At 46.1% G+C, this 18,127-nt stretch overlaps 1 pseudogene; it reads left to right on the forward strand.

The window, feature by feature from the left end:
- The window catches only part of LOC112064072 (60S ribosomal protein L12-like), an 80,480-nt pseudogene that overhangs the window by 7,754 nt on the left and 54,599 nt on the right, over positions 1-18,127 (forward strand).

The following is an 18,127-nucleotide window of genomic DNA, read 5'->3' on the forward strand; positions in this document are numbered from 1 at the left end:
GTCAGGTGTTAAACTTGCACTATTTGAGTCACTGGTTTAGTTCAAGACTTTCTGAATTCTTAGAAAACTACATTCATTCTTTCCCACTCCCCACCCCCCACCAAAAGGCATTTAAAAACTGCACTTAGAATTGAAGGGGGGGAAGGCCATAAGTCATTGTCTGGCCCTGCTGTTCTCAATTTTCAGACTGTATCAAAATCATCTGTGAAATTTTAGGAACCATAACTGTCCAGGCTCCGTTACAAACCTATTCCATCAGGCCTTCTAAAAGTAGAGCCTGAGGGGTAAGTTGCAAAAACTTCATGGATGATATTGATGCCCTGAAAGCAACTAGCATAGTTGTTCATTTCATCCAATTCATTGAGTACTTCTACAACATAAAAAGCATTGCTTATTTATATGGCACTTCCTAGTTTCTGGGGTTTCTTAAAGTGTGTCCCCAAAGTGGTTTCCACATCCCACGTGCCCTCTGCCCTTAAATCGTCCACAAAGAGCAGCATGACCATTTGCTCTTGCTTTTCTAGGTTGGTCATACTGCTGAGAGCGTGGGCACAGCACAGGTGAGTTTGGATGGAGGTGGAAGGAGAGATCGAGCCTAGGGCTTTGGCCAGTGGGGCTGCGCAGTGTAGGACACCTGTGGCAGTTCTTCAGAAGTGTCAGAGGCAGTATACTCCAGGTCTAATTGATTCACTCATTTATGTTTCCTTCATTCATCAGTTGTTTACCGAGTGCCTACTACACACCAGATGCTGCTCACACCACGGTGTGTGAGATGGCAACTCTCTGCCTAATGGAACTGATGGTTGGGGTGGGGTGCCATGAGGAGATAGAGATAATGAATAAGTCAACAAATGAATAACATTTATACAGATTTTAGTAAGAATGACAGTCAACAGAGAAAGCCTCAAACTACTTTTCACACTGTTTTGACTCCACCCAACCCTATATGAATTGGTGGGTGTGGCCACTTGTGTCCCATGATGCACTGGCCCCTTATACCTCGTTCCTGCCCAGCTCTGCATCCTCCTCCATCTCCCTGACTTTCTCTGTATAATTTACATTTTAACATTTGGTGATGCTAAATATTTTACAGATAAGGCAGCTGAGGTGTGAAGAGCGCACGGCCAGTGAGTGGGGTGATGGGCTTGGCTTTGGACTTTGAACCCCACCTTGTCCTTCTCCTTCAAGCCTCTACCCACCTTGGCCTCTCTTCAGACCCAGAGCAGGTTGCCTCAGTTCCTTCTCTTTCTTTCTAATTTTCTTTGATACAAAAGACTTCAATTAACTTTTCTCTGTAGAACGACTGTATTAGGCAAAAGTTTGCGTGGCATCCAATAAAACATCAGATAATACTGAGCCTACGTCAGGCAAAGCCTGCAGCGTGATAAGTTATTATGTGTAAATGTTACAACTTTATTTTGAGGAGAATACATGTGTACTATCAAGCTGTTTTACGGATACACAGCGTGATTGATTACAGCATGTGGATCTGTGGCAACAAGATAAACTCAGATAGAATAATCTGTGGGTAGTTAGGCCTCAGCAATTTGTTATCAAAAGACAACTCTAGAAATGATAATTCCTCTCATTTCAGCAGTTTCTCGATGCCACTGACTTCTGATGCTGGGGGGCCGGTCCTCTTCTCGCCTGTGTCTTTTTCCAGTTGTTCAACAATGAGCCATGGAAAGTTGTGTTTGCCATCAAAGCCATAACCTCAGCTGGGACTTGGCCCAAAGTGGGCAGGTGTTAGGGTAGGGAACCTGGGGCTGCTGCCCTAAAACAGCCTCTGTTTATCAGCTAACAAACAAGCAAACATAAAAAAATGGCCGTGATTTGTTTAGCACATAAAACAGTTTGGGTAAAAATGGATTACATCAAGTAGCAGACTATTTTGCAGATCAGCCCCAAGCAACTTGTTGCTAAAAAATAACTGGATGGAATTTGTCAGCAGCTTTTCAAATAACCATTCGTGAAACAAAGAGTTGCTTGAATGAATTAAATCAAGCTCAAGCCCCCAGCTCTTCCTTGAGGCCATTGTTGACTCCGTGGGGGATTCGGTGACCTTCTTTGGGCTCCTCTAGGGTCTGGGACCACTCTTTTGATAATGAGTCACCCATGTGCATTCCCTTGGACTCCTGTCCTTATTTATGACTTCTTTTTATTTGTTACACACTATTCATGATTACGGAGAGGTGCCACGGCCCACTGGAAGGGAATTCTAGATCTGGAGGGCGAAGTCCTGCGTTGGCATCCTCCTCTGCCTCCCATGGGTTCCATGACACTGGGCAAGGCACTTTCCCTGAGCCACAGCCCTATCATCTGAAGAGCAGAAACAATGACACCAGTCCTACCCATCTTGCAGGGTTATGAGAAGCAAACAGGCAAATAAAATATTTGAAGGCACTTTCTAAACGAAGCAGTTCTACGCAAGAAATACTTATGAAGCCACTGAGACCACTTCATGTGCTTTGGATGCAAATACAGTCACTTCTGTTTGTATTTTCCTGATCAATCATCTAAGACCTCAACTTCTCTTATCATCAGGAAGTCCAGTTCCTTATTTCCTATCCCTGACCACGCACATTCTCCCAAAAGCAGGGAGAGAAAAAATGAAAAGCTCCGTCTGACCATGACACACCTACTTGGGGGGTGGTGTCTTTGCTGCATTCTGGTCTACAGGGCCTGTGTTGTCTGTGGGCCCTTCCCTGGTACCCTCCTGGTGCCCTTGTGGGCCCAGGTCCCTGTACCCGCAGCCATTTCTGGGGTTTCCTATACTTGGATCCTCACTCTCACATACGGAGCCACTGTTTCCCCAAATTGCTTCTCCAGAGGCATGGGGTCCTGAGGCATTTCCAGTTTCCACACGTTCTGTGCCAAAATCACCTTGTCCCCATGAAACCCCATAAGCTCTAGGACTGATCCTGGGTCACCAGTTTGCATCTCCCTTCCCTGTTGGGAGGTGCCCTTTTGGGTCCCAGCCATCATTTCTTGCCAGAGGTTAGCGTCCTGAGTAAGAGCAAGGACTCTGGAGATCAGCCTGCATCAGACCAAACTCCAGCCTCACCATTTCCTAGAGTGGGATTTTGGGAGATTTACTTAGCATCTCTGAACCTCAGTGCTATCATCTGTAAAGCAGAAATAAAATGGTACCATCTCATAGGGTTGTTTTGAAAATTAAATGAGCTAATAGATGTAAAGCCCTTACAAGTGTCTGGCATGAAGTAAGAACTATAGATGTGTTATTAGCTGTTATCTATTATGACTGATCATGGTCACAGAGATCCACATATACAGGTTTCCCTAATCTAAAGCTGTGCTGCAGGGATTAAGATGTGGGCTGTGTCTGCCTCAAAAGGCTCCTGGACTCCTGATACAACTAATACAACTTAGTCCATGCCCTTTGCCTCCATGACACTAGCCAAAAGTTAGATCTGCTAAGTTGAACAAAAAGGGGCAGAGGAAAAGTTGTACCAGTTAATTTTTGCTCTGTAAGAAATCATTACAAAAATGCAGGGGTTTAAAATGACAACTTTTTATTTAGTTCAATGTTTGTCTGTTCTGGGTTGGTTCAGCTCATCTCTGCTGGATTTTCTCAGGTGTCTCTGGTCATCTGGTGGGTTGGCTGGTGGCTTGATGAGCTGGGATGCTCTCACTCACATGTCTGGAAGTTGTCAGGCTATTGGCCAGGAATTAGCTGCCTGTTGGCTGGGGTGCCTTGTTTCTTCTCTTTGGGGGCTTTCAACTTCCAGCAGGCTAGTGGGGGCTTCTTCACAGGGTTGTCTCAGAGTTCAAAAGGTGGCAAGATAAGAAGCTTACAAGACCTTTCGAAGCCTAGGCTTGGAAGTCACACATTCTCTTGGTCAAATCCAACTCTTGATGGAAGATGCTTGGCTGCTAAGAGTTTGAGGTTATCTGCAGGTAATCACAATAGTAAACCCTTTGCTCAGGGCAGTGGGCTCTTTCTTAGTCTCCATTTGCATTCTAAGAAGGCTGGTGATTCCACCTTTACTGAGAGGACTCTCTCTCTCTCTCTCTCTCTCTCCTTTAATTTTAATTAATTACATACCCACTCTGTGCCAGGCACATTGGCTATAGAAAGATCAGGTGGTCACAGAGCTCTTAGAGAGAAGAGGGAAGGAAGGCTAGACGTGCTTTGCTAGTGTCTGGAGAGCTTTAGCCTGGCCTAAGGGAAGTAAAAAGGCCTCCTTGGGAAAGCAAAGTTAAGACTGAGTCTTGAAAGATGTCAGGAGATAGCCGTGTTTGGGGGTGGGAGGGGAGTAGAATGTAAGGATCAAAATGAAGTTATAAAAAAAGATCAGAGAATAAAACACAGACCTGCTAGAGCATGGACTTGAGGACATGGGGAGGGGGAAGGGTAAGCTGTGACGGTTGAGGGAGATCACCTCTGTGCTTTGTGACCATGAGAGGGGTGGGATAGGGAGGGTGGGAGGGAGGGAGACGCAAGAGGGAAGAGATATGGGAACATATGTATATGTATAACTGATTCACTTTGTTGTAAAGGAGAAGCTAACACACTATTGTAAAACAGTTATACTCCAATAAAGATGTTAAAATAAAAAAACAAATAAATAAATAAAAATTAAAAAAAATAAAAAAAGATCACCCAGTCTTGCTCCCTTAGTTACAAGAGAGAACAGTGAGGCCTGGATACTCCCGGTTGCACCCACATTTAGGGGAAGAGCAGGGACCCAGGCTTCCTGGCTGGTCTGTCTTGATTTGTGCCCAGAATTAGGTCAAGAAAAACATTTCAGTTAGGGCTGACTTGGAAAGTCCATCGCAGACTCAGTCATGTTTCCTTTTCAGTCTCTGATTCTACCCTCCCTTTGGAGGAACTCCACATTCCCTCCATCCCTGGTTTTCATATCCTCTATATCTGGAAAAGCAAAGATCTGCTCTAGGACTGGCTGGTGAGGAACCCAGACAGATGTCTCCACTCACACCTGGCTGTGTGGCCTGTAGACCCGTGTGGCCAGTGAGGCACCTCCATGCAACGGACAATGCCAAGGGACGAACCCCAGCCTCCAAACTGCATGCAACATGTCAGAAGATGCAACCGCACAGTTTCATCAGGTATTGTTTTTTTTTGGAAAAAGGTACAAGAGGCCATGAATCTATCATTAGGCTTCTGGAACACTCAGTTCCTGTCTGAATTAGAAACACGCTTCACTGCAGAGTGTTGGCTCTCCTTCTGGCCTTAATTCCCAGCTGAGGACCTGGGCTGTCCCCAGTGAGACAGAAGTCAACAGTGATCTCCACCCTGGGCCATTGTGTAGCACTTTGCTCTACAGCCTTCAAAGTATCCTCAAGTCCTTCATCTCATGGGATTCTCATGGGATTCTATGCAGAAGCTAGATAGAAAAGTCCTCATTGAATAGATGAAGAAATAGAGGCTCAGAGGGCCTAGGAAACTTGTTTGAAGCCTCCACTTAGTGAGGGCTTAGAAGGCCAGGCTTTGAGCCTTCAAGAGTAGATCTTTCATGGAGAAATACAGAGCAAACAACCTCTAGCTTGACATCAGACCACATCCTCAGGGTTTCCTGCACCCTGTACATGTCTTGCCAAAGCCAGTCAGCCCAGGTGTCAGTACATTCTTGAGCCCTCCTCTTTGATTTGACTTCCCTGCACATGGCCTTGTCTGACTGTAACATCCATGTGATGCTTCCAGCCCCACACTGCCAGAGCAGGTTATCAGTGGGAAGCAGAGAATAGAAGACTTATTGCATGGCACAGACACTACAACTTCTACCCAACTAGAGGCCAGTCTCTGGTGGGCAGGCCAAGAATCCTGGAGTCATGCCTTATTTAGCCAAATCAATGCACACAGATTGCCCAGCTGTTAGACATGGAGGAAGGACACGGGGAGCTCCTAGGGTGAGGAGGCCTGGCTTAGAATATCTGACAAGGAGATGCTAATTAGACTCCCTTTGTGTTGTTGAGAGCAGACCTAGGGCAAATTGCTGAGAGTGTCGGGAAGCAAATATTAATCCACTGGGAGGAAGAACTTTCTGCCCCTTTAGAGCTGTCCAGAAGGAGATATTGTCTTAAGTGATCGCTTATCTGTCATTCAGGGGAATTGCCAGTCCCATTCTGAAGAGCAAGAACTGACAGAAAAGCCTTTTTCAGTCAAACTAAAGCCCATCAATTTTTCTTTATTAGGCCCAACCATTGGTCCTAATTTTAGATTCTGGAGTGGCATCAAATAAAGCTAATCACTCTTGCACATTTTACAAGAGGGGCTTGTAAATGAGTTTCTAATTGGTGGAATTTCAGGCATGGTTATAAAGTGCAATGAAGAATTTCAGGCCAGTGGGGAGATATTTTGGGGCAGTGTGGCCTTCTCAGAACCCTTAAATCATGCCGCAAAGCTGACCAGCTACCATCCAGGGTTGGACGAATGTATGAGAAACTCATTTAATTTTCAATTACTAAAGATTCTTTGGTGGGGACATAGTGGCATCAGTAGGGCTTTAGAAGTTTTCTTGGAGTCTTGGACGAATGTCCCTTGCCCTTTAGACTCAGATTGTGAAGTTGAGATTCCCAATTTAGGAAACGGCTCTGCTGGATGGGGCAGGGGCATGAGGGGGCTTGCACATGATCCCTGCATTTGGTCCACTTACTTGGGGATCTCTGTGGAAAGAATGAGTGTAAGCAGTGCTGACGGCACCCGCAGGCTGGGCCTGAGAGGAGCTCTATCCCTTCATCAAGCCCCTGGTACTGGCCATGGAGGGTCATTGTTGGAGGTGCCCTGGCCTCTGCCTTCGTGATCAGTGTGAGCTGAGAGCAACATTCAGTAGCACCAAGTGGTATATGAGCTTCCTGCTCGAAGACATAAGCCGGGAACAGGTGCCACTGCCAGAAAGTGTTTAGGGTCTCTGCCTCCCCTTTCTGTATCACTTCCCTCTTCTACCCTCTTCTGTGTGCACATTGGGTCCCAAGTATTGCAGAAGCAAAAATATAGTTCTTTAGCTATTACTGAGGTTCTAGTGGCTTACTCTGTGCAGCCCGTATGTCTAGCCCGGGGAGGGTGGCACAGTCTGTATCCTACGTATTTCCTGTTCTCCCCATCTTCCTTGTTTATTTAAACAGCCAGTATTGCTCCTTCTTAGATGACAGCTAGGAAACACAGCCTGGTTCTCTATGCATGCATGCATGCATGCATCCATGCATGCATCCATCCATCCACTCATCCATCCATGCATGCCTTTCTTTGACATGCACTTACAGGACTTTGATATAGAGTCAGACACTGTTAGGCACTAGGGACACACTCAGCGTAAAATGAGGTCCTTGCATGACTAGTTGAGAGATAGGCCTGCAAACACACACGCCCGGTACAATGAGACAGTGGCTGCAATGGAGGTTTGCACAAAGGGCAGTAGGACCCAGGACAGGCCTGGCTGCTTTGGGGAGTCAGGGAAGGTGTGAAAGGAGCCTCGATAATCCAGCCAGCATTTTCCAGACAGACAAGTGGACAGGGAGCACTCTGTTCAGGGTCCAGAGGTAAGAGGCAGCATGTCATTTGAAAAGAGGTTCCAAGAGGGCAGGGTCTGCATTTGCTTTTGCTCCCCATTGTACATCTGCTCATAGTGGACTCTTGCCTTTTCTAGAATACACAGCTTTGCATATATCGTTAAGTTTATACACATGAATTAATTTTTTACTTTCTAGCAAACTAATACATGTACATGATTACAAAATTCAAATTTATGACAAAACTTACAAAAAAACCCTAGCTGTTCCTTTGCCTCCTATTCTTTACTCCTGAGTCTTACTCCTGAGAAACACCATTTTCAGCTTTCGGAGCTCTTAGTGCTGCTATTTACCTTCATATTTCTAAATAATGTTATTATATTGCTGTATCTTCAGGACAGGATTTTTTTAACTTCCATCTACAGAAGTTCAGGCTTTCTCTCTTTCAGCCTACACACGACCCTTTCTCTTTTTTCCATCCTCCCAGCCTAGTTATATTGCAATTTTCTAAGTGAATTTTTAGTATTTTCATATGTATATTTATGAAAATATTCACAAAAGAATACAAGTATGATTACTTCCTTTCTTAAACAACTTTTTGTTTTCTAAGAGCTAAAAATGGTCAGATTTAATAATTTGTCTAGTTTTCTATGTACCTACCATTGATTCTTTCCCAGACTTCCTGCTAGAGCTACCAAAATCCCTTAGACACTGTCAGATCCATTGGGTGACTGAATGGTGTTGTTTTTTTTCTTGAGACCATCCCTCTGGGGTCCCCAGCCCCTTGCTCTATTCGATTTGGACTGGCCCCTTCTAGGCCTGCTGCACCCCTCGTGACCCAGTTTCCGCTGCACTGTCTCCTCTAATGACTTCTTCTTTCCTGGTTCTCATGTTCTCTTTGATTCAGTCCTTGATTTGGTGAAGATCCTCTTCCAGAAGTTTTCGTGAAAACACGCAAGGGGTAAAATTTTAGAGCTCTTGCATATCTCAATATGTCTTTATTATCTCTTCACATTTGACTTACCAGTTGGCTGGATAGAGAATTCTAGGATGGAAATACATTGTTCTGCTGTATTTTAGGTTCTAGTGTTGCTTTTGAGGAGTCTGATGTTTTCCTGATTTCTAGCCGTGTGTGTGAGATCTCTTTTTTGTCCTTCTGTGAAAGTTTTTATTCCTACTCTTTATCCCAGATGTTTTGAAATTTCACAATGAGATATGTAGGTGTGCATTTTTATTCATTCATATGTTTGACCTTTTGATGGAACCTTTATGTCTGAAATTTCATACCCTTTAGTTCTGGAAATCTTCTTGGGATTTATTTTTTGTAATCACCTTCCTTGTTCCCTCTGGGCTCTCTTATTGAAATGTTTATTAAAGGCTATTGGATCTCCTTTAATTTTCTTATTATTTCTTTTCTTCACTCCATCTCATTGTCCTTTGTCTACTTCCTAAGAGATTTCTTAGATTTATCTTTTAGAAGTCTATTTAGGGGCTTCCCTGTTGGCTTAGTGGTTGAGAGTCTGCCTGCTAATGCAGGGGACACGGGTTCGGGCCCTGGTCTGGGAGGGTCCCACATGCCGCGGAGCAACTACGCCCGTGAGCCACAGCTACTGATCCTGCATGTCTGGGCCTCTGCTCTGCAACGAGAGAGGCCCACGCACCGTGATGAAGAGTGGCCCCCGCTTGCCACAACTAGAGAAAGCCCTCTCACAGAAACGAAGACCCAACACAGCCAAAAATACATAAATAAATAAATAAATTTAAAAACTGAGGAGGTCCGAGGTCCCCCTTTTTTTTTTTTTAAAAAAAAAGAACACGGGTTCGGGCCCTGGTCTGGGAGGATCCCACATGCCGCGGAGCAACTACACCCGTGAGCCACAGCTCTTGAGCCTGCATGTCTGGAGCCTCTGCTCTGCAACAAGAGAGGCCCGCGCACCGTGATGAAGAGTGGCCCCCGCTTGCCACATCTCATTGTCCTTTGTCTACTTCCTAAGAGATTTCTTAGATTTATCTTTTAGAAGTCTATTTAGGGGCTTCCCTGTTGGCTTAGTGGTTGAGAGTCTGCCTGCTAATGCAGGGGACACGGGTTCGGGCCCTGGTCTGGGAGGATCCCACATGCCGCGGAGCAACTACGCCCGTGAGCCACAGCTATTGATCCTGCATGTCTGGGCCTCTGCTCTGCAACGAGAGAGGCCCACGCACCGTGATGAAGAGTGGCCCCCGCTTGCCACAACTAGAGAAAGCCCTCTCACAGAAACGAAGACCCAACACAGCCAAAAATAAATAAATAAATAAATAAATTTAAAAACTGAGGAGGTCCGAGGTCCCCTTTTTTTAAAAAAAAAAAAGAAATCTATTTAATTTTCCATTATAGTTATTCCATATTTAAAATCCATACACTTTTATTTTCTGACTGCTCTTTTATAGTAGCTTTCTGTTCTTGTTGCATGGCTACTTATTTTTTCTGAAGATATTAACTATAGTTTTTTTTTAAAGGGATTCTTTTGCTTCCTTCTTCACCTTTGTTTCCTGAGTCCCTTATTTCCAATTTTTGTTTTGTTTTGGCTTTTGTTGGAGTTCTTCTTAAATGTCTGCTGATCCTTGGCTATCTCTTCATATTTCAGAGTGAGGAACCATGTTGCTGACTGGAATTCTGTGGTTATGGGTAGGCCTTGTTGACTGATGGGCTTCAGTGTGGAGTGACTGGGTCCTGGAAATTTTGTTAGTCAACTCACAAATGCAGACCCACTAGCAACTAACCCTCTAGCTTTCTGTCTTATTGTCAGTCTTCTGAGACCCCAGAAGGTGAAGGAAGTGGGGTATCTCATCATTGTGCCTTTAGACTTGACTTTATATGGCTGCTAGTTCTGAAGGAGACAGGCCTGAGGTCTGACCCTTGGACCACCTGCATTTAGGGAAGAGGAATAGGGTGAAGTTAATGAAGGGAATAGAGGAGTGGTCAGAATGTCAGGAAGAGAACCAAGGAGAGGGAGATGATCAACAGTCCAGATGTCAAATCAGTTTTCTTTAGGCAACCATTGAAGATCTTCAGTGTTACAGTGGAGGTAGAATCCAGCTTGTGGGAAAAAAGAAGGAAACAGAGGAAAGAAAACTAAATGGCCCTGTAGAGACTAAACTCTCCATCTCACTGGAAACTTGTCCTTCCGTCAGCATTTCTGGCTTCAGTTCACGTTCTTCCCAGAGGATCCGATATCCTGGGGAAGTAGGGGATGCATGCACATCAGCCATCAGAAGTGATTGACAGGAGACAAGAGGGATTCTTAAATGTATGAAAGTAAAACAAACACTTTATTTAAGGAAAAGGCAACTTGGAAAAAAAAGCCTAATAAATAACTCAGTACAGCTGGCTTAAGCACTTTAAAGCCAGTGTCTGTGATAAGCAATGAAAACATTAATATAAAATGCTTCACCATAAATGAGTACAATTCAGGCTGATGTACTGCAGCTGAGCCGGCTGTTGGATGGCATGCTTTTAAAGTGATGTTTACAATCACTATTTTTTCCTTTGGTAACTAGGAGAAGGCAGAAATGGCTGGAAGCCTTGTCAGGGTGTGGCTCTGAGCCCCGGAAGGGTGGGAGCCCTTCCAGGTGGGTGGTATTCCTCTATGTATGGCCCCATTCCTAACCAGCTCAAGACAGGGCAGGCTGGAAGCTCAGAGCAGGGTGGTGCGGGGCCTGAGTGGAGAGCTGGGAGCCTGGGTCTAATCAGTGGCCAGCTGTGAGGTCTGCAGACAGTGGGTCCAAGCTTCTGGGCTCTCTGTCTCCTCAGCTAGTCCTGGAGGTCACACAGGGTGTCTCCCAGGTGCTCTGAGCGCAGTGCCTTCATGCCCCTGCTGACTCTCCTTCTCTGCCCTGCAGCCTCTTGGCAATGATGCCCATTGAGGTCCTTACCCCCGAAGTCCATGCAAAACAAGTACGTGTTTCACTTTGACATTTAAAAATTTATAAAAGGGAGGGGAAAATGCCACCTGTCCTACCATGTCAATGTGGTTATGGAAGAATCAGATAAAACAATCGTATGACAGAATGTCAAGCCTTTTTAAAAAATGTGAGGGTAATCATCCTCTAAAGGACATTCCTTCTTATTAGTAATAATGATAATAATAAGAGCAGCTCACGTTTGCTGAGTGCCAACTTCATGCCAGGCCTGAGCTGAGTACATAGTGGTCCCTCCTGGGGACGTAGCCACACGCTTCCTGTGGTCCTGGCTCCGTGCCTGTGTGGACAACCTTCTCACAGCCTCTGAAAGCCCTTTCTTTCTCCCTGTCTCAGGCTCCACCAGGATTCTGCTTCTCCCTTGTTGCCAACACTTGTTTCTCTACCCCAGGTTTCTGGCAACCCTGCTGGTTGGGGAATTGAAGCTGTTTTGTTTTGTTCTTTAGCATCGTTTTGCATGAAGCAAATCACAGAGCCCTTTCCTTAAAGTGTTCAACTGTCAATCATTACAGGGAAAATAAACAAAACAGGAGAGATGGTGAAGACGTCAGAGATGCCGGGTCCTCTTGGCGGCTGTTACTGGCTAGTGGTTCCTGACTTCTTTTAAACGATGACTCCAAAGCTTCCCAGGGAGAAGGCCGAGAGCCTCTCGAGCTGTGTCTGGGGTCTCACCGACAGCGCTTGATGGCTTAGGAGTGAGACCAGCCTGCACAGACTCCCCTCTAACTCTACCGGCGGCGCCCTGCCCGGGCTGGGTGCTGCCCCACTCCTCCCAGACCCACATCAGGGGAGAAATTCCGTGGCTTCTCTGGACCCCACAGAGTTTCTCTCTGGACTTAGACAACCTTACACTGTTTCTTACCAGCTTCCTATGGCTTCTGCAACAAGTAACCACAAACTTAGTGGCTTAAAACACAAATGCATTGTTTTACAATTCTGGAGGTCACAAGTCTGACACGGGTCTCACTGGGCTGAAATCAGGGTGTTGGGAGGGCTGCATTCCTTCTGGAGTGTCTTGAGGTGAATCATTCTTTTTTGCCTTTTCCAGCTTCCAGAGGCCACCCACATTCCTTGGCTCATGGTCCCCTTTCATCTTCAAAGCCAAAAATGGCCAGTTGAGTCCCCACATCCTGTCACTCTGATGCTGACACTGTCTCCCTCTTCCTTCTTTTAAGGATCCTTGTGATGACATTGTTCCTACCTGAATAATCCAGGCTCATCTCCCTCTATAAAGTCAGCTGATTAGCAACCTTATTTCATCAGCAATTGCTTAATCCCCCCCCATAGCATGTAAGGGGACCTATTAGGACATGCTTTGGAGGGGGTTGGCATTATTTCATCTGTCATAACTGTCCACAATTGACTTCTCCTCCTTGAAATTCTTCCTTTCTTGAGATATTGAAGATCAGCCGTAAAGACTGCTTCCACTTTCAGGTAAAGCTAGCCTCGTCACCTGGGGTCCCTAGATGGACAGACTTGCCTAAACTCCTCGGGAGGTCCCATTGGTAGGCAGGTGCCAGCTTTCCAGGAAACTCCATCGCTCAGCAACCAGAAGCTTCTTCTGGGGCTTCAAAGACCCTCTGTCCCTATTAGGCCTCACTCTCAACTCACCCTTCTGGTCTGAGGAGCCTCTGTTCACAGCACAGTGTGGCTGAGGGGCTGGTGTGCCTGGAGCACCACAAAGGGTCCTGCTGCCAGCTCCACTCACTCGCGGGGACTTTGTGATGATGTGTTCCAGTGTTCTGCTCCTGGAAATGGTCTCCTAGAATGCTCACTTTTCATCTAAAATGGAAGGAGGAAAGGTTTCCACACACTAGAAGCCTCTTCACGGGCGGAGACTGCGGATGGCAGAGAGGAAAGCTTCAGAGCCATGGAGAAGAGCACAGCCACAGGGTGCGGAGGGCAAAGCGGAGAGATTCCCACAGAATGCTCACTTTTCATCTAAAATGGTCTGAACAATCAGAAACAAGAAATATATATATATATATATATATATATATATATGTAATTTCTAAGATGGAGGGAGAAGGATCATTCTGGCAACGCCCTATCAGCGGAAGGCCAGCTGCTCCCCCAGACATGGTCAGGCTGCCGTTACATCCAAGGCACATCAGGCATCTCTAGGACACTGTTTTTGATCCACCACTATGTCACCTTGCACAAGCTACTTTACCTCTTTGGCCTCAGTTTTCTTGTTCCTCACATGGGAAGACCTAATTTGAAGAGTGAGGAAAAAAAGTACCAGATGTGGAATTCTCTCCTCCTTCCTTTCACCACTTGCCTCTCCCCACCTTTCAAACTCAGTTATCCACACTTACCTCTCTTTGTTCTCATAATGCTTCATTTATTTCTGAAAAGCCCAGAAAAATCATGTTGCTATTTTCAGCTCCCCCACCTCCATCTCCTTCTCTCTCTCTCTCTCTCTCTCACACACACGCACGCGTGCGCACGCGCACGCACACACACACACACACACACACACACACACAGACACACCTGGTTTGCAAATGGAGAGGAGCTAAGCCCACAGGAGGAAAAACCTGAGGACACAGTGGGGGAGGCTCATGCAGTGGAGTTATGGATGGAGGAGGGAAGGTCTTTGGGTCCAGAATCATCTAATTAATCACTCACACAGCTTTCAGATTTGAGAACCCATTCCCCAGCCCAGCACTGGTTCCCAAGCTCTTTCTTTTCTTCCGTAGGGGATGGTGACAGCTGAGCAGCATCATAGAGTGAGGGGTGGAGTGAGGGACTTTTCAATGGCTGAATTCACCAGAGATGATTTCTGGACCAAAAGCAGCCCAAACAACCAGAAAATCCTGCACACTAAAGGCTGGGAAAACTGAGCTCTTTGGCACTCCCTGATCACCACTGTGCTTTTTTTCAGATCCTAATTATAAATTTGAACTGAACAGATGTATTCTATGGAAATGCTTTAAAATATTATTAGGAACAGCTTTTGCATTAGTGGTAATAAATCCATACTTGCAGTCACCTTTCATTTCTGCCTAACTCGTTGATAACGTGAAAAATGTAAATTCTGCTCTAGTGTGAATTTAAGCAAATGGATTGGTGCTCCCCTTTCCTCACTCTTCTGCTCCTGTCCCTCCCCATCCACTTGTGCCACTCCCACAGGCCTGCCGCAGAGCACCATTCAGGATGGGGAGGAGGAGATTGGAGAGCTCAAAGCTCCAATCATCGACCCTGACCTCCAAACCACTGCATGACCTTGAAGGACTGAGGTACCTTCAGTGCCCTGTGTGGTCACCTGCTTCTAAATGGGTTTCAGTGACCTCTGCCTCGTGGAGTTCACGCCTTTGTTGTGGGCTGGACCTAGTGAATTGCTTCTAACAAATAGAACATTGTGAAAGTGATGGGAGGCCATGTGTGAGATTAAGGTATAGCAGACTGACTTTCATCTTGCTGGCCCTCTCTGTCTTGCCTTCTTGGCTTGCTGGCTATGATGAAGCAAGGTGTTGCGGTGGAGAGACCCACATGGCAACGACCTGAGGGTAACCTCTGGTTAACAGCCAGCGGGAAACTGAGACAGACCCTCACTCCAGTGGCCCTCAAAGAACCTAATCATGTCGACAACTGCTGTGTGAGCTTGGAGCCAGATCTTGCCCTCTCTGAACCTTGAGTTGACTGTGGTTCTAGCTGACACCTGGATTGTAGCCGGTGAGAGATTCTGAAGCAGAGGCTATGCCCAGATTTCCGATCCAGAGAAAAAGGAAAATAGTAGAGATAATAATAAATAATAAAAGCAGACTGTTTTAAGCCACTTATTTTGGGGGTAATTCGTTATGCAGCAGCAGATAACTAACACACTCCTTATGTCACTAATCTGTAAAATGGAACCATTCCCACCAACCCTTCTAAATATAGCAGGAAGAATGGGGTATTAAGACACATTTCAAAACTGAAACTTTATTCTAGTTGCATCAATAGCAGTCATTGATTTATTCCATAAATACTTACTGAGTGCCAGTTATAGTTAGATGCTGTGCTGTGAACATAGGCCACAGAAATGAATACGATATTCTTGTTTCCTTTGATGAGGTCATGGCCTTTGTGAGGGCAGTGATGTATAGTTTGGAAACAGAGTGAAATACAGTATATTAAAGGTTCTGAAATGCTCTCAAAATGGTTTGGAAGTCCAGATGCCATAAACAACCTCATATAACAAAAATGTTTACCAAAGTAGCAAGAATTCTTGGAAATCCTGTTCCTCCTTTCACAGTGGGAGTACTAACAAGAAAGAAAGCACTGAGAGGGAGCTTCAAGATGGCGGAAGAGTAAGATGCGGAGATCACCTTCCTCCCCACAGTTACATCAGAAATACATCTACACGTGGAACTGCTCCTACAGAACACCCACTGAACGCTGGCAGAAGACCTCAGACCTCCCAAAAGGCAAGAAACTCCCCACGTACCTGGGTAGGGCAAAAGAAAAAAGAATAAACAGAGACAAAAGAATAGGGACGGGACCTGCACCAGTGGGAGGGAGCTGTGAAGGAGGAAAGGTTTCCACACACTAGAAGCCTCTTCACGGGCGGAGACTGCGGATGGCAGAGAGGAAAGCTTCAGAGCCATGGAGAAGAGCACAGCCATAGGGTGCGGAGGGCAAAGCGGAGAGATTCCCACACAGAGGATCTGTGCCGACCAGCACTCACCAGCCCGAGAGGCTTGTCTGCTCACCCGCCTGGGCGGGCGGGGGCTGGGAGCTGAGCCTCGGGCTTCGGTCGGATCGCAGGGAGAGGACTGGCGGCTCGAAAACAGCCTGAAGGGGTTAGTGCGCCACGGCTAGCCGGGAGGGAGGCCGGGAGAAGTCTGGGGCTGCTGAAGAGGCAAGAGACTTCTTCTTCCCTCTTTGCTTCCTGGGGAGCGAGGAGAGGGGATTCAGAGCGCTACTTAAAGGAGCTCCAGAGACGGGGCGCGGAGCTGCCGAAGAGACAAGAGACTTTTTCTTCCCTCTTTGCTTCCTGGGGCATGAGGAGAGGGGATTAAGAGCACTGTTTAAAGGAGCTCCAGAGACGGACGCGAGACCCGGCTATCAGTGCGAACCCCAGAGACGGGCATGAGACGCTAAGGCTGCTGCTGCCGCCACCAAGAAGCCTGTGCGCGAGCACAGGTCACTCTCCACACCTCCCCTCCCGGGAGCCTGTGCAGCCCGTCACTGCCAGGGTCCCGGGATCCAGGGACACCTTCCCCAGGGGAACGCACGGTGCGCCTCAGGCTGGTGCAACGACACGCCGGCCTCTGCCGCCGCAGGCTCGTCCTGCATCTGTACCCCTCCCTCCTGCTGGCCTGAGTGAGCCAGAGCCCCCAAATCAGCGGCTCCTTTAACCCCGTCCTGTCTGAGTGAAGAACAGACGCCCTCAGGCGACCTACACACAGAGGCGGGGCCACATCCAAAGCTGAACCCCGGGAGCTGTGCGAACAAAGAAGAGAAAGGGAACTCTGTCCCAGCAGCCTCAGGAGCAGAGGATTAAATCTCTACAATCAACTTGATGTACCCAGCTTCACTCAACGACCAGCAAGATACAGTGCTGGACACCCTATGCCAAACAACTAGCAAGACAGGAACACAGCCCCATCCATTAGCAGAGAGGCTGCCTAAAATCATAATAAGGCCACAGGCACCCCAAAACACACCACCAGACGTGGACCGGCTCACCAGAAAGACAAGATCCAGCCTCATCCACCACAACACAGGCACTAGTCCCCTCCACCAGGAAGCCTACACAACACACTGAACCAACCTTAGCCACTGCGGATGGACACCAAAAACAACGGGAACTGTGACCTGCAGCCTGCGAAAAGGATACCCCAAACACAGTAAGTTAAGCAAAATGAGAAGACAGGAAAACACACAGCAGATGAAGGAGCAAGGTAAAAACCCACCAGGCCTAATAAATGAAGAGGAAATAGTCAGTCTACCTGAAAAAGAATTCAGAATAATGATACTAAAGATGATCCAAAATCTTGGAAATAGAATAGACAAAATAAAAGAAACGTTTAACAAGTACCTAGAAGAAGTAAAGAGCAAACAAACAATGATGAACAACACAATAAATGAAATTAAAAATTCTCTAGAAGGGATCGATAGCAGAATAACTGAGGCAGAAGAACAGATAAGTGACCTGGAAGATAAAATAGTGGAAATAACTACTGCAGAACAGAATAAAGAAAAAAGAATGAAAAGAATGGAGGACAGTCTCAGAGACCTCTGGGACAACATTAAACTCACCGACATTCGAATTATAGGGATCCCAGAAGAAGAGAAAAACTTTACAACAAATGCTAAAGGAACTTCTCTAGGCAAGAAACACAAGAGAAGGAAAAGACCTACAATAACAAACCTAAAACAATTAAGAAAATGGGAATAGGAACATACATATCGATAATTACCGTAAATGTAAATGGATTAAATGCTCCCACCAAAAGACACAGACTCACTGAATGGATACAAAAACAATACCCATATATATGCTGTCTACAAAGGACCCACTTCAGACCTGGGGACACATACAGACTGAAAGTGAGGGGATGGAAAAAAATATTCCATGCAAATGGAAATCAAAAGAAAGCTGGAATAGCAATTCTCATATCAGACAAAATAGACTTTAAAATAAAGACTATTACAAGAGACAAAGAAGGACACTACATAATGATCAAGG

Source organism: Physeter macrocephalus, chromosome 19 (genome assembly GCF_002837175.3).
Source record: "Physeter macrocephalus isolate SW-GA chromosome 19, ASM283717v5, whole genome shotgun sequence".
NCBI lineage: Eukaryota > Metazoa > Chordata > Mammalia > Artiodactyla > Physeteridae > Physeter > Physeter macrocephalus.